The sequence below is a fragment of the Zea mays genome, chromosome 2 (assembly GCF_902167145.1).
Source record: "Zea mays cultivar B73 chromosome 2, Zm-B73-REFERENCE-NAM-5.0, whole genome shotgun sequence".
Taxonomy (NCBI): Eukaryota; Viridiplantae; Streptophyta; class Magnoliopsida; order Poales; family Poaceae; genus Zea; species Zea mays.
In genome coordinates, this window is record NC_050097.1 from 177,310,249 (window position 1) to 177,326,311 (window position 16,063).

The 16,063-nt window shown below is 58.6% G+C and overlaps 1 pseudogene; it reads left to right on the top strand.

Moving 5' to 3' along the window:
* The window catches only part of LOC109939162 (peptidyl-prolyl cis-trans isomerase FKBP53-like), a 37,558-nt pseudogene that overhangs the window by 20,731 nt on the left and 764 nt on the right, over window positions 1–16,063 (top strand).

Consider the following 16,063-nt stretch of genomic DNA (forward strand, 5'->3'; position numbering starts at 1 on the left):
TAGTATATTAAACAGTAGTGAACAGTGGCGAAAACTGCAGATGGGCATTTGAGATCTGGTGGGGGATTGTTAGGATTTATAGGCTAGGCCCAAATTGAGAAAATCAAATAAATCCTAGAAAAATCTCAAAAGCCCATATAAGTGTATGGCTAAGGAATAGGTGGAACCAATAGCACCATATTGCTAGTTCTAGTGGAGTAGAGCTAGCTTAAATATGGAAGCCACACTCACTCACCAAGTCATGGATGAGAGGAGAGAGTGTGGAGAGCCACACGCGCGCGCGCTCGCCTCGCCTCGCCGGGCCGGGCCGGGCCGGGGCGAAGGGCGCGGGCGCACGACATGCTCGTGAATGGTCTGCCGAAATTTGGCCCCTCGCCTTGCGGGGGCGCGACTTCCTTTTGCCGTTTGAATTTTTGGTTACTTGGCTATTAAGTTTAGAATCCTAACCGATCGCTATAAAATCTAAACTGAACGCGAGATTTTCGCGGGCGGATAAGATCGAAGGTAGCTATCTGGTCGCGGACTCGGCCCTATAAAAGGCGCCTGGCAGCCAGCATCCAACTCATCCCAGTTTCGCTTTTCGCCTCTCTTCATAGCTGAGCCGCCTTCCAGTTCCCTTCATCCCGAACGCAGACGTGCATCTGCGATCAGGAGAGCAGGTCTCCGGAACCCTTCGTCTTCTAGATCCTGCATCGGGAGAGGGTGAATAAGGTTTTTGGGAAGCGTCTTCACGCGACTGCTCGTGATCTTCTGACCTCGTCGACCCTGCTGATTTCGCTGCTTCGACGTCGTCAACCCTGCTGATTCCGGCGCGCGCCATCTATCAGTATGTCTAATCAGTACGCATCATCTGATTTGACTTTTTACTTCGGTTCTTCTGATTTGGTCGTGATTTATATTCGGAATTTAATCTGGAATTTGTCTAATTATTCAACAACAATCACCCCTCTAAGCTTGACACGGTGAACTCTAGACCTACAACAGCGTTGGCTCCTCGATGTAGGCAAGAAGCGCCTTGCCCTTCCTTTTCTTCTCACGACAGAACCGAGCGATGTGACCGTAGCCGCCTCACTCGAAGCATTGGCCCTTGTTTCGGCTTAAGCCCCGTCGGCTTGAACGCGAGGCCATGCTGCTTGTGTCATCGTTGTCGTTGTTGCGCTCATCGTCGCAGTTGTTGCCACGATCGCCATTGCCTCGCCCCTTGTGACCGTCAGTACGCCACGTCGCTTGCGCTGCTTGTTCCGTTCCTGACGCCGCGCCTCCCACTATGCCTCAGTGAGAAACAGTTGGTCGGCGCCCTCCGTGGCGACCTCCTTCGCCTTGGCATCGTCTGCATCGGCGTCCTCCGCGACGCACAGTTGGCCGATGAGCTTCTCCATGGACATGGCGTCGAGGTCCAGGAGCATCTCGATCGACACCGCCACTTGCTTCCATTTCTTCGGCACCACACGCAGAACCTTCCACACCATGCGCCTGTCTTCACCTCCTCGCCTAGCTCCCGCAGTCCATCGACGAGGGTGTTGACACGCACGGCGAAGTCGTCGATTAACTCGTCGTCCTTGAACTGGAGGTTCTCGAACTCCTTGAGCAGACGCTGTCGGTTGGCTTCCTTGACGCGGTCCTCCCCGACGCGCATCATCTTCACTGCCTCCCACGCCTCTTTCATCGTCTACTGCTTCACGGCGAGCATGGCCTTCAACTTCGGTGGCACTATGCGAAAGATCATGGCCAACGTGCGCTGATCCTTGCCGCGGTCCTTGCTTACAACCTCCATCGCGTTCCACTGCTTTAGCGCCTTCAAGCTCACCTGCATCACCAAAGACCACTCGTGGTAGTTGGTCCCTGTCAGCTGCGGGAGCTCCACTGCGCCAAGGTTGGCCATGACGCGCTCGACGGCAGCACCCGAACACCTGAATTGGCAGAGCTGTCTCCAATCTTCATCAGGCTTCGATGCCAATTGTTAGGCCCCTAGCTCACCCTAAGTCCTTGAATCACTGGCGAACCTGACCCATGGCTCACACAGTTGTGCACGCCGTCGGCGAGAAGAAGAAGATGAACGGTGTGTAGCGATGAACGTCACGGCGCGCATGTATCTTGGCACTCTTTACTAACTAGAACACCTTAGGGAGTGACTAAAGTGTAGAAGTGAGGAAACCCTAACCCTAGGATAGGGTGGGGCTGAATATTAATAGCCATGAGTTGGGCCTGGCCCATTACAGAGGGGCAAGAGAGTAAATGTACCCAAACCCTAATACAGTTCCAACACCCCCCCCCCCCCCCCCGCAGTCACAACTCTATCCTGTACAGATATTGAGACTGGAGCGAAAGTCTAAAAATACACTCGACGGTAACCCCTTGGTGAAGATGTCGGCGAACTGCAGCGTAGTGGGGACGCTGAGAACCCGAACGTCACCGGCGGCGACACGCTCGTGGACAAAGTGCAGGTTGATCTCCACGTGCTTCGTGCGCTGATGCTGCACGGGATTGGTGGAGAGGTAGACTGCGCTGACGTTATCGCAGTAGACGAGGGTGGCGCGCTGGAGGGGACTGTGGAGCTCGTGGAGGAGCTGGCGCAGCCAGGAGGCCTTTGCCACGCCGTTGGCCACGGCGCGGTACTCGGCCTCAGCACTGGAGCGAGAGACGACGGGCTGCCGCTTGGCGGCCCAGGAGACAAGGTTGGTGCCCAGGAACACGGTGTAACCGGAGGTGGATCGACGCGTGTCTGGACAGCCAGCCCAGTCGGTGTCGGTGTAGACCACGAGTTCCGACGTTGGGGATGGTCGGAGAAGAAGGCCGTAGTCGAGGGTGCCACGGAGGTAGCGCAGGATCCGCTTGAGAGTGGTGAGATGAGGTTCCCGCGGGGTGTGCATATGTAGGCACACCTGCTAGACGGCATAGGCGATGTCAGGCCTGGAGAAGGTGAGGTACTGGAGCGCGCCGGTCAGGCTCCGATAGGACGTCGCATCGGCGACCGGGGGCCCGTCGTCCTCTGAGAGCTTCGCCTGAGTGTCGACAGGCATGGAGCAGGGCTTGCAGTCGGACATGCCAGCCCGCTCCAGTATGTCGATGGCGTACTGGCGATGATGGAGGAAGAGACCATGGCGCCGACGCTCGGCGGTGATGCCGAGGAAGTGGTGGAGGGGCCTCAAGTCCTTCATCGCGAACTCTCGCTGCAGGGCAATGATCGTGCGCTGTAGGAGGTCGGCGGTGGATGCCGTGAGCACAATGTCGTCGACGTAGAGCAGAAGGAAGACGGTGTCATCGCCGCGGCGGTAGATGAAGAGGGACGTGTCCGACTTGGCCTCGACGAAGCCGATGGAGGCTAAGTAGGAAGCGAAGCGACTGTACCAGGCTCGCGGCGCCTGCTTGAGGCCGTAGAGGGAGCGGTTCAGCCGACAGACCAGATTCGGATGAGCTTCGTCGACAAAACCGGTGGGCTGGCTGCAGTAGACAGTCTCCGTCAAAGTGTCATGGAGGAAGGCATTCTTGACGTCGAGCTGATGGATCGCCCAGTCCCGGGAGAGGGCGAGGGAGAGGACGGTGCGAACAGTGGCGAACTTGACGACGGGGTTGAAGGTCTCGTCGTAATCCACTCCGGGGCGTTGGGTGAAGCCCCGAAGGACCCAACGAGCCTTGTAGCGGTCGAGGGAGCCGTCCGAGGTAAGCTTGTGGCGGAATAGCCACTTGCCAGTGACCACGTTGGTGCCTGGTGGGCACGGCACCAGGTCCCATGTGTGGTTGGCCAGGAGGGCCGCATACTCCTCCTCCATAGCGTGTTGCCAGTGTGGGTCGGCGAGGGCGGTGCGAACGGAGGAGGGGACCGGGGAGGCGTCCGGTGGAGTGGTAGTCGTATCAGCTGCCAAGATCAGCCGGTCAACGGGTCGAAGAACACCGGCGGCGCGCCGGATCACCATCGGGCGGACGTGCCCAGGGTCGCGGTGGATGGCGACCGGGTGGTACACCGAGGGCTCGAGGCGGTCTGCCGGGATGTCGGGGGCCGTGGGCGCGGCCGACTCACGGCGGTGATAGACGACGGCGGGGTTGATGAACCGCACTAGGCTCGTCGATGGGCCTGGGTCAGCAGGAGCCGAGGTAGTGACGTGGCGGCAGCGGTGGTAGAGGAGCGCGGGGTCCGCGAAGCGAGCCGTGGGCGTCGACGGGGCCGCGCGTGGCGCGGGAATAGGAGCGAGCCACGGCGTCGAGGCCGCACAGGGTGCTGGTAATGGCACAAGGCGGGGCGCCTGGGAGGAGGAGACCGGATCGGACTCGAGGAGGGAGACGAGGTCGGTGGGTGGTGAGGGGCCAGCAAGGGGAAACACATCCTCGTCGAAGACGACGTGACGAGAGATGATGATGCGGTGGGAGGCGAGGTCCAGACACCGATACCCCTTGTGGTCAGAGGAGTAGCCAAGGAAGAGGCAGCGGGTGGAGCGAGGAGAAAGCTTATGAGGGGCAGTAGCGGAAGTGTTAGGGTAGTAGGTACAGCCGAACACGCGAAGGTGGGGGTTGTGCCATACAGGGCGAAGTAGGGAGTAGAGTGGCTCACCGCCTTGGAGGGAAGACGGTTGAGGAGGTGGGTGGCGGTGTGTAGGGCCTCTGCCCAGTAGCTGGCAGGGAGAGACGCCTGGAAGAGCAGGCAGCGGATCATGTTGGTGGTGGTGCGAATCATGCGCTCTGCCCGGCCGTTCTGGGCGGAGGTGTAGGGGCACGAGAGACGCAGCTGAACGCCACTGGTGAGGAAGAATGACCGAGAGGTGTGGTTGTCGAACTCGCGACCGTTGTCGCACTGCAAAGCACGAACCGGACGCTGGAACTGGGTGGATACCCAGGCGAAGAAGTGAGTGAGGGTGGTAAACGTGGCGGACTTCAGCCGAAGGGGGAAAGTCCAAAGAAAATGTGAGTAGTCGTCCAGAATGACCAGGTAGTATTTGTAGCCGGAGAGGCTAAGGACAGGAGACGTCCAGAGATCGCAGTGGACAAGATCAAAGGCCTGAACAGCCCTGGACGTGGAAGTGGAAAAAGGAAGACGAGAGTGGCGGCTGAGCTGACAAGCATGACAGAGGCGCTCAGAAGAGGCCCGAGTATAGGATATGTCTGAGTGACTAGAAAGTTGGGACATGACGTCAGGTCCAGGGTGCCCGAGGTGACGGTGCCAAATGGCGGAGGAGGTGGTGGTAGTAGCAAGAGCATGTGATGTGGTGGTAGTAGTAAGTGCAGGAGATGAGGCTACTCGGGTGGGGGGAGTGGAGGGCAAGTGAAGAGAATAGAGGGGGCCGGAGCTGTTACAGCGAGCGAGCACAGCATGTGTGGGAAGGTGGCGTATGGTGAGACCCCAGGGGTCGAACTCCATAGAGCAGTGGTTGTCACTAGTGAAGCGACGAACCGAGAGGAGGGGATGAGTCAGACCGGGAGCAACAAGGACGTCGTTAAGGCAGAATGGTCCAGGAAGAACTGAGGCACCTACTGAGGTGACCGGGAGAGTGGAACCATTGCCTACGACGATGGAGGAAGGATGTAAGGGGTGTGGTGGATGGGAGTGGAATAACGAACTAGTTGTGGGAGTGGTGTGGAAGGAGGCCTCGGAGTCAACCACCCAATCGGTGGGAGAGGGAGACAGTGGGGAGGCCGTAGGGTGCGCAGAGAGAGCCAGAGGAGGAGCTCTGACGTGGTTACTAGGAGGGGAGGGAGGGAACGAGGGCTCAATGGCCAGGGAGGCGATCACTGCACGGGGGAAGACAAGGGGTCCGGACACGTGACGACTGACCTGGGGGTGGAGTTCGATGCAATCACAAAGGACAGGGCTCATGGTGGGATCGAAGTGCACGAAGGTGCCCCGGACAAGCTGGCCATCGTTGAGAAGGACGCGCACAGCCATTCCGACGGAAACGGGCGGAGACAGGGAGGAAGTGGCGCCGACGGCCAGGGCAAAAGCACGGCCGTAGTAGTCAGGAGCCACGGAAGCAGCGGGCGAGGCAAAGTTCATGTGTGGCGAGGGTGACGCCATGGAACCGGGACGGAGCACAACCGGCGCAGCGAAGCCGAGAGCGAGGATGGCCACTGTGTCACAAAAGCAGGGCGCACAAGGGGGTGAGCGGGCTGCACGGCCACGATTGTTGCTCTGGCCAGGCCGACCCACTGCGGCAGGGCAGGAGGGCGCTGGGGGAGCAGGCTGCTCCGGCGAGGCCGACCCACTTGCGGCACGGCTTGGGAAGAGTGGGCACCAGCGCAGCGGGATAGGGCCAGACGGTGGCCGGCGGTGGACGACGAAGATCCGGCGAGCAGGGACCGGTGCAGGAGGGCCGCGACGCTACTAGGGTCGGGGCACGGTCAGCCGGCGCGGGGAGGTGCGGGTTGGACAGTCGCCGAAGCACGCACTGCGGCACTGCGGCAGGAAGGGCGCGGCCAGGTGCGCGGCGTCGGGCGCTGCTCGGCACAGGACGAGGCAGGGGCGCGGGCCTCCTGGCGGGTGCTCCTGGCGACGCCTTGGAGCCGCGCGCGGGAGAGGAGAGCGGCACGCCGGGCCGGATCCGCTCGACGTCGGGTCGGAGGGAAGGAGGCGGCCTGTAGGGGGCGGCGCAGGGCGCGACCGCCAGGGAGAGGGCGCAGCCTGCAGTGGGGCGGCGCGGGACCTATCGGAGCAGGGGCGCCGGGGCCCTGGCGGCGCGTCTGGGCGCGCGCCCTGGGGCGGGCGGGCGTGGCAGAGGGCGGCGGAAGGCCGTCCGGTGGCACGGCGTTGCTGGCGATGGTGGGCGGGCGTGGCAGAGGGCGGCGGCTGGCCGGCTGGCGAGGGTGGGGGAGAGGCAGCCGGCGGCTGGGAGGAGAAAAAAAAACAGCCGGCTGGAAGGCTCTGGTACCATGTAGAAGTGAGGAAACCCTAACCCTAGGATAGGGTGGGGCTGAATATTAATAGCCATGAGTTGGGTCTGGCCCATTACAGAGGGGCAGGAGAGTAAATGTACCCAAACCCTAATACAGTTCCAACATAAAGCAGCGAGTCGTGCTACTTATAGCCCTGGCGGAGCTCCTTCCACCTCCCGGCCTTCTCACCATGTCCGCGTCTGCGCGTTGCGTCGTGCCCAAGCGATGTGCTCGCATGCACGATCCGCATGCGCCCAACGACTGGCGATTTTCCCACCACCACTCCAACTTAACTCCGAACGCACCCCCTTTCACGTGCATGTCATCCTATTGCGTCGCCCAAATCGATCCGAGCTGGCTTTGGTCCGCCCTGAGCTCACCGGTCGCGACATGCGACGCCCATGGCGCACACTGAGCATGCACAGACACACACAACTCACACACGCATGCACTAACCTGCACTATGTCAAGTTTAGCTCTAACATCCCCCCCCCCTTCAAACTTGCCCCATTTTTCCAATCAATGGCGGAGCTTGCATATAAATCCAGCAGGTAAAATAGATAGATTGATAATTGATAATGTGTACATCTAGTGGAGTTTACAAGGACTGGGGGGGAGGGTGTAGTGGGGGACATGTTGACCTCACTGAAGCACTACCCATATGCCTAATTAAACTATGCCTTTTGAACCTTTGTGATTTCGTACTCCTGTGCCCCATCTGTTAATTTTTCACCTGAGATACTTTGGTTTTGTTGACATGGGTATATGTTCTCTTTGGTTTGTACCTATCATGTTCATAAATCATAATAGAGGAGGTCTTGAAATCTGGATGGTATATTCAGTGAACGTTGGTGCTTTCGATTGTCTTCTGACACAAATGTTTTCCAGTGAACCTATCTGGTCACGTGATGTGACATTGATGACTTCACCTCATTATATTATGATCAATAGATTTTTTTAGTTAAACTGCATCAGATGAAGTTTTGTTCGAACTAACCATTAAGATAAATAGGAAATTTTGGTTTACACTGCACTAAATGAAGCTGAATGCCTTGTTAGTTGCTTTTCATTTGGTTGGTACATGATATTGTAATTAGCTATTTTTATCTTGCTGCTGGAATTGAATGTACTTAGGAGTGGTCAAAAGTTTGATTCTAAGCACCATCCCCTTTTTTAACAGTATTGAATGTGTTCTGTAACTAAATCTTTTAATTTTTACAGGCTACACTGGGCAATTGTGATGCTGCTGCAAGGACGGTGCTGCAATGCAATGTTGGCAACAAGATTCCCATCAAACTTTGTAGTCTAAATCCAAAATTGGCTGAGACATGCCATCTAGAAATTGAGTTTGAGGAGGTCGATGATGTTGTCTTCTCAGTAATTGGTCAAAGTTCGATTCATCTATCTGGATACTATGTTCGTGCAAGCAGCAGGTCTAATGTGGGTGATGATGAATCGTATCCTTCTCGACAGTGTCATGTCTTTGTTTCAATTATGAAACTCTCAGACTATGAAGTTATTCCTAACATGTAATCAGAGAATCTTATGGGGAAGATATTGGGCACTCTAACACTGATGAGGAGCATGATGCTAGTGAGGACAGCTATGAATCTGACTTTATTGATGATCGTGAAGTTCCACTACCTGAGAAGTATGGGTCTGACTCTTTAGATGATAGTGATGATGAGTTTACCCTTGGAAGCTGCCACAAACAAAAAGGTTAAAGATTGACCCATGTAGCAGGTTTTACTATTTGATTTTTGTCTGGATCTGTTCCTGCATATCTTCAAGCCACACTTACACATTGATCCAGAATATTGTATTGTTGGTAGACCATCACTTAGATAGTTTCTGTCCTTTATGTGAATTTAACATTGCTTTCGTTGTTAGGTTCTTAATATTGCCATTATACTTAGGCCCTGCTGCAACTTTTGGAGCTTTTCTACAAAGCTGCTGCTAGGCTTTTGATCAGGAGAAGCCAATGATAGCTTTTCTATGAGCTTCCTAAACTCAGGAAGCTACAGAAAGCCCATAAAATCAAGCTCTCAGCTTTCCATATAAACCCAGCTTTTCTGAGCTTCTGGCTTTCCAAAAGCTAAACAAAAAGCTAGCTGTTTGTTTTAGCTTCTGGCTTTTCACACTCAGAAGCTGGCGAGAAGCTCAAACAAACATGGCCTTAGTTTCTTCCTTTATGTGTTATTATCTGTTTAGACAGCTTTCTTAAAGGGGTGATACTAGTGTCCTATGGTGGTCATGCACCAGTGAGAAAAAAATCAATATCGACTAGCTCATTTCAACCAAGTCTGTGCAATGTTTTTAGATGTTTACTAAGTCTGTGTATTGGAATAACTGAAACCCTAACCCTACACTAGGGTGGGCTTGTATATTAATAGACTGAGTTGGGCCTGGCCCATTACAAATACAGGGGTACAATTCTAACACCCCCCGCAGTCGCAACTCTATCCTGTACAGATGTTGAGACTGGAGCGAAAGTCTAAAAATACACTCGACGGTAACCCCTTGGTGAAGATGTCGGCGAACTGCAGCGTGGTGGGGACGCTGAGAACCCGAACGTCACCGGCGGCGACACGCTCCCGGACGAAGTGCAGGTCGATCTCCACGTGCTTCGTGCGTTGATGCTGCACGGGATTGGTGGAGAGGTAGACCGCGCTGACGTTGTCGCAGTAGACGAGGGTGGCGCGCTGGAGGGGACTGTGGAGCTCATGGAGGAGCTGTCGCATCCAGGAGGCCTCTGCCACGCCGTTGGCCACAGCGCGGTATTCGGCCTCAGCACTGGAGCGAGAGACGACGGGCTGCCGCTTGGCGGCCCAGGAGACGAGGTTGGCGCCAGGAACACGGCGTAACCGGAGGTGGATCGACGCGTGTCTGGACAGCCAGCCCAGTCGGCGTCGGTGTAGACCACGAGTTCCGACGTCGGGGATGGTCGGAGTAGGAGGCCATAGTCGAGGGAGCCGCGGAGGTAGCGCAGGATCCGCTTGAGAGCGGTGAGATGAGGCTCCCGCGGGGTGTGCATATGCAGGCACACCTGCTGAACGGCGTAGGCGATGTCAGGTCTGGAGAAGGTGAGGTACTGGAGCGCGCCGGTCAGGCTCCGGTAGGACGTCGCATCGGCGACCAGGGGCCCGTCGTCCTCTGAGAGCTTCGCCTGAGTGTCGACAGGCGTGGAGCAGGGCTTGCAGTCGGACATGCCAGCCCGCTCCAGTATGTCGATGGCGTACTGGCGCTGATGGAGGAAGAGACCCTGGGGCCGGCGCTCGGCGGTGATGCCGAGGAAGTGGTGGAGGGGCCCCAGGTCCTTCATCGCGAACTCCCGCTGCAGGGCAACGATCGTGCGCTGTAGAAGGTCGGCGGTGGATGCCGTGAGCACAATGTCGTCGACGTAGAGCAGAAGGAAGACGGTGTCGTCGCCGCGACGGTAGATGAAGAGGGACGTGTCCGACTTGGCCTCGACGAAGCCGATGGAGGCCAAGTAGGAAGCGAAGCGACTGTACCAGGCCCGCGGCGCTTGCTTGAGGCCGTAGAGGGAGCGGTTCAGCCGGCAGACCAGGTCCGGACGAGCTTCGTCGACGAAGCCGGTAGGCTGGCTGCAGTAGACAGTCTCCGTCAGAGTGCCGTGGAGGAAGGCATTCTTGACGTCGAGCTGATGGATCGCCCAGTCCCGGGAGAGGGCGAGGGAGAGAACGGTGCGAACAGTGGCGAACTTGACGACGGGGCTGAAGGTCTCGTCGTAGTCCACTCCGGGGCGTTGGGTGAAGCCCCGAAGGACCCAACGGGCCTTGTAGCGGTCGAGGGAGCCGTCCGAGGTAAGCTTGTGGCGAAATAGCCACTTGCCGGTGACCACGTTGGTGCCTGGTGGACACGGCACCAGGTCCCAGGTGTGGTTGGCCAGGAGGGCCGCGTACTCCTCCTCCATAGCGCGTCGCCAGTGTGGGTCGGCGAGAGCGGTACGAACGGAGGAGGGGACCGGGGAGGCGTCCGGTGGAGTGGTAGTCGTATCAGCTGCCAAGATCAGCCGGTCGACAGGTCGAAGAATGCCGGCGGCGCGCCGGGTCACCATCGGGTGGACGTGCCTGGGGTCACGGTGGATGGCGACCGGGTGGTACACCGATGGCTCGGGGCGGTCAGCCTGGACGTCGGGGGCCGCGGGCGTGGCCGACTCGCGGCGGTGATAGACGACGGCGGGGTCGGCGAAGCGCACCGGGCTCGTCGACAGGCCCGGGTCGGCAGGTGCCGAGGTAGTGACGTGGCGGCGGCGGTAGACGAGTGCGGGGTCGGCGAAGCGAGCCGTGGGCGTCGACGGGGCCGCGCATGGTGCGGGAGGGGTCGGCGGGGCCGCGCGTGGCGCAGTCGTGGTCGACGGGGCCGCGCGTGGCGCAGGCGTGGTCGACGGGGCCGCACGTGGCGCAGGCGTGGTCGACGGGGCCGCGCGTGGCGCAGGCGTGGTCGACGGGGCCGCGCGTGGCGCGGGCGTGGTCGGCGGGCCGCACGTGGCGCAAGCGTGACCGACGGGGCCGCGCGTGGCGCGGAAATAGGCGCGAGCCGCGGCGCCGAGGCCGCATGGGGTGCGGGTAACGGCGCAAGACGGGGCGCCTGGGAGGAGGGGGAGACCGGATCGGACTCGAGGAGAGTGTCGAGATCAGTGGGTGGGGAGGGGCCAGCAAGGGGAAACACATCCTCGTCGAAGACGACGTGACGAGAGATGATGATGCGGTGGGAGGCGAGGTCCAGACACCGATACCCCTTGTGGTCAGATGAATAGCCAAGGAAGAGGCAGCGGGTGGAGCGAGGAGAGAGCTTATGAGGGGCAGTAGCAGAAGTGTTAGGGTAGCAGGCACAGCCGAACACGCGAAGATGGTCGTAGGTGGGGGTTGTGCCGTACAGTGCGAAGTAGGGAGTAGGGTGGCTCACCGCCTTGGAGGGAAGACGGTTGAGAAGGTGGGTGGCGGTGTGCAGGGCCTCTGCCCAGTAGCTGGCAGGGAGAGACGCCTGGAAGAGAAGACAACGGATCATATTGGTGGCGGTGCGAATCATGCGTTCGGCCCGACCGTTTTGGGCAGATGTGTAAGGGCACGAGAGACGCAACTGGACGCCATGAGTGAGAAAGAAAGAGCGGGAGGCGTGATTGTCGAACTCGCGGCCGTTGTCACACTGCAGGGCACGGACCGGGCGGTGAAACTGGGTGGAGACCCAGGCGAAGAAGTGTGTGAGGGTGGTGAACGTGTCGGACTTCAATCTAAGAGGAAAAGTCCAAAGAAAATGGGAAAAGTCATCCAAAATCACCAAATAGTATTTATAACTAGAAAGACTGAGTACAGGAGAGGTCCAGAGATCACAATGAACCAGGTCAAAAGCCTGCTCAGCCCGAGAAGAGGAAGTGGTGAATGGGAGACGAGTATGCCGGCCTAACTGACAAGCATGACATAAACCCTCAAAATGTCCCCTACTACATGAAGGATCTAGGCTACTGGTAATCTTGGTCATGACGTCAGGTCCTGGATGTCCGAGACGACGATGCCAAGTGGTGGAGGAGTTGGTGGAGACCAGGGCAGGAGGCGGAGACGCGCCGGAGGTGGAGGGCCGGAGCGTGTAGAGGGGACCCGAGCTGTCACAACGGGCGAGGGGAGTCCTGGTGGCCAGATCCTTCACAGAAAAACCAGAGGGGTCAAACTCGATGGAACAGGAGTTGTCAGTGGTGAAACGACAAACAGAGAGGAGATTATGAGTGATGTGGGGGGCTACGAGAACGTCGTTGAGATAGAATGGTCCAGGGAGAACCGAGGCACCTACTGAGGTGACGGGCAGAGTGGAACCGTTCCCAACGACGATCGATGAAGGATGAGAGGGATGGGGGATGGGAGCGGGAGAGCGTGCCTGTAGTGGGAGTGGTGTGGTAGGAGGCACCAGAGTCGATCACCCAGTCGGAGGAGGGAGGGGTCATCGCCATGGTGCTGAAAGCGGCGGCGAGGGAGGCGTTGTCCCAGCCTCCAGACAGCGGGGACCAAGTCGTCATGGGGGTCCCCGGGGGCAATGCAGGCACGCCGTAGGGAGGCGTGGGAGGCACGCCGTAGGGTGGCGCAGTCAGGAGAGCCGGCGCCGGGGGACGGGAGGCACGTGGGGCCTGGCCCGGCCACATGGCGATGGTCCCGGTCCAGGGGTTATAGAGTGACGGCCACGCCTGGCCGGCACCCCGACCGAGGGGACCACCACGAGAGGAGCCGCCACCCCCACGGCCGCCCTTGCGGGAACGACGACCACCATCGGCGGCGGACGTCTGACGAGGGGCCACAGGGACGGCGGGTGTGGGGCGGGTAGGGGCCCCGGTCGACGGAGGACGAGGGGCCGGGCCCCCTGAAGGAGCCTGACCACCGGGAGGAGCGCTGTAGAGCGCCGGAGCCGGAGCAGCGGCCTCAGACGCCATGGTGAGCTCCTCGAGGAGAAGCTCGTTCCTGACGGCATGGAATGTGGGAAAGGGAACGGTCCTCTTGATGAGAGCCTTCAGGTGACCATAGCGGGGGCTGAGGCCACGCAAAAGGTTCAACACCAAGGTCCGGTCGGCGACAGGCTCGCCGAGATCGCGGAGAGAGTCCGCCATGCCCTTCATCTGGCGGCAGTACTCGTCCACGGAGAGGTCCCCCTGAGAGAACAGGTGGAACTGGGCGTCGAGGTGCAGAGCGCGAGCGTCCCGGTTCCCGAGGAACTGTTCTTCGAGGGCGAGCCACGCCTGACGGCCCGTGTCCGCCTGGTCGCGGATGATGTCCTGGAGCTCGACGGTGATGGTTCCGTGGAGCCAGGAGAGGACCACGGAGTCCATCAGGGACCAGGCTGGGGACGGCGGGGTGGCGATGTCGTCGAGGACGTGGTCGTCGAGGGCGTAGCGCCGCAAGGTGAGGAGGACTTGCCCCCTCCAGCGAGGGTAGTGGGAGGACGCCGGGTCCAGAACGACGGACACGAGGGACCGGATGTTCTGAAGTCCGGCCGCCTGGGCGTGGAGAGCGGCGATGTGGTTAGCATCGAGGCCAGAGGCGTGGGGAGCCTCTAGGGTGGGCGGGGGTGTCTCCTGGGCGACCGGAGGAGGTCCGATGACGAGACGCTGCGCAGTGGCCATCTGGGCGGTTAGGGTGGCGGCCAGGGCGCGCTCGCGCTCCTGAGAAGCGGCCAGGGCAGCCTGGAGAGCCGCGATGGGCGATGACATGGTGGAGTCGGTGGAGAGCGTCGGGGAAGCCCAGGTGGCATCGGCGACGAGCGGACGAGTGGTGGAGAACCCAGGGGGTGGCTGCCTGGGGAGGCGGGTCGGCGATAGAAGACCGGTAAGGGCGCCAGTAGACGCCGGGTAGCCCGGTAGGCCGAGCCCGAAGGGGGCAAGGTCAGCAGCGCGTGCGCTGGCCGCAGCAGTGGCGCTAGGCATGTAGGGGCTGGCAGCCAGGCGCGCGTCGACGCCGGTGGTTGCTGCGCCAGCAGTGGGTAGACCTGCGGCAGCGCCAGCAGGGACTAGACCCGCGGCAGCGCCAGCAGGAGCCAGACTGACGGCTGCTCTGGCGTGGGCGGCCGCGTCGGGCGTGCCGGCGCCGACGGTCTGCAGGGCGACGATGTGGAGGTGGTCCATGGCCGTCGAGGGCGCGAGCGGTGGAGCAGTCGAAGCCGCGGCCCTTGTAGCAGAAGCAGCACCGGATGTGGCCGCTGTTGGGGACCGTCGCGTCCGCGCTGGCGGGAGATGGGACGGAGGAGGAGGAGCGGCGGCGCGCGGGCAGAGGAGTGCCGGCGGCGCGCGCAGAGGAGTGCAGGCGGCGCGGCTCAGTGGAGCACGGACGGCGGCGCAGGGGCCGGCGGCGGTGGAGCGGCGGCGCGCGCAGGAGCTCTGGTGGCGGCGCTGGGGCCCTGGCGGCGGCACGACCAGCAGGAGCAGTGGCGGCGTTGGGGCCCTGGCGGCGGCGCGACCAGCAGGAGCAGAGGGTGGCGCGACCAGGGGAGGAGAAGGAGCAGGGGAGGAGAGGGAGCAGGGGGACGGCCGGCGCTGGTGCAGGGGAGGCGGCGCCTGTGCCGGCGGCTGGAAGAAGGGAGAAAAAAAAACTGGCTCTATACCATATTGGAATAACTGAAACCCTAACCCTACACTAGGGTGGGCTTGTATATTAATAGACTGAGTTGGGCCTGGCCCATTACAAATACAGGGGTACAATTCTAACACTGTGCACAAGGATAGCTTATGCCTAGTTTTGTCCCTGCTTGCATGTTTATTCACATAAAACCATTGTACATTTCCATAAATTTAATGTACAGATAGCTGCTCGCAGTCCCATCTTCATGTTTTCTAACAAATTTCCAATTTTGTGCAATTAGCCCGTTGAAAAACCGACCCGAAAGGCTGAAAGAAGGCGGCGCTTGAAGAAGCACCAAGTAGATAGCACCGATGACAATGATGATGATACGCCAGTCATGAAACCTGTTGTCAAGCGCAATGCTCCTAAAAGATTTGATAGCGTTGATGATGACCCTCCAGTCAAGAAGCCTGTTGTCACGTGCAGTGCTCCTTTAATAGTTGATAGCGGCAGTGATGAAAATGATAATGTACCTATATCTGTTACATTGGGTAAGAAAGACGATGCTAAGGTTGCTGAGGAAACTGACCCTCCAAATCAGGCAAATGACGTCACCGAAAAAAAGATTATTGATGTCAAGAAAAGAAAACATTCTGTCATCAGTGAGGATCCTGCATTATCAATGTATATCTTTTGGTTCCTACTTAGGATTTTATTTATTTGTCATATCTACAGCCCACTGATCTATAACTAATAACATATCATGATCAGGGATATAGCAGATGCTAATGTGCCATCTGTTCCAAAACAAGGTGCTGAAATAAAAAAGAAATCAAAGAAAAATATGAAAAAACAATCGGGGGAAAAGGATGAGAAGCAGTCCAATGTAAGAACATTGCAAGATGGGTTGATGGTAGAAGATCTGTCAATAGGAAACATTGATGCAAAAGTGGCTTCTGATAGCTGCAAGGTAGGCGCTTTTATTTTTTATTTTTTATTTTTACAGAGAGTTCTGTTGGTTATGCATTTAGTTGCAAATTTCATATGAATGGGCTTGATAAAGTTGCCTCTATGATGACCTTTCTATCGTCAGTTTCACACAGATTTCTACTGACAATGTATCACTAGCAGTTACTTGATCATGTATG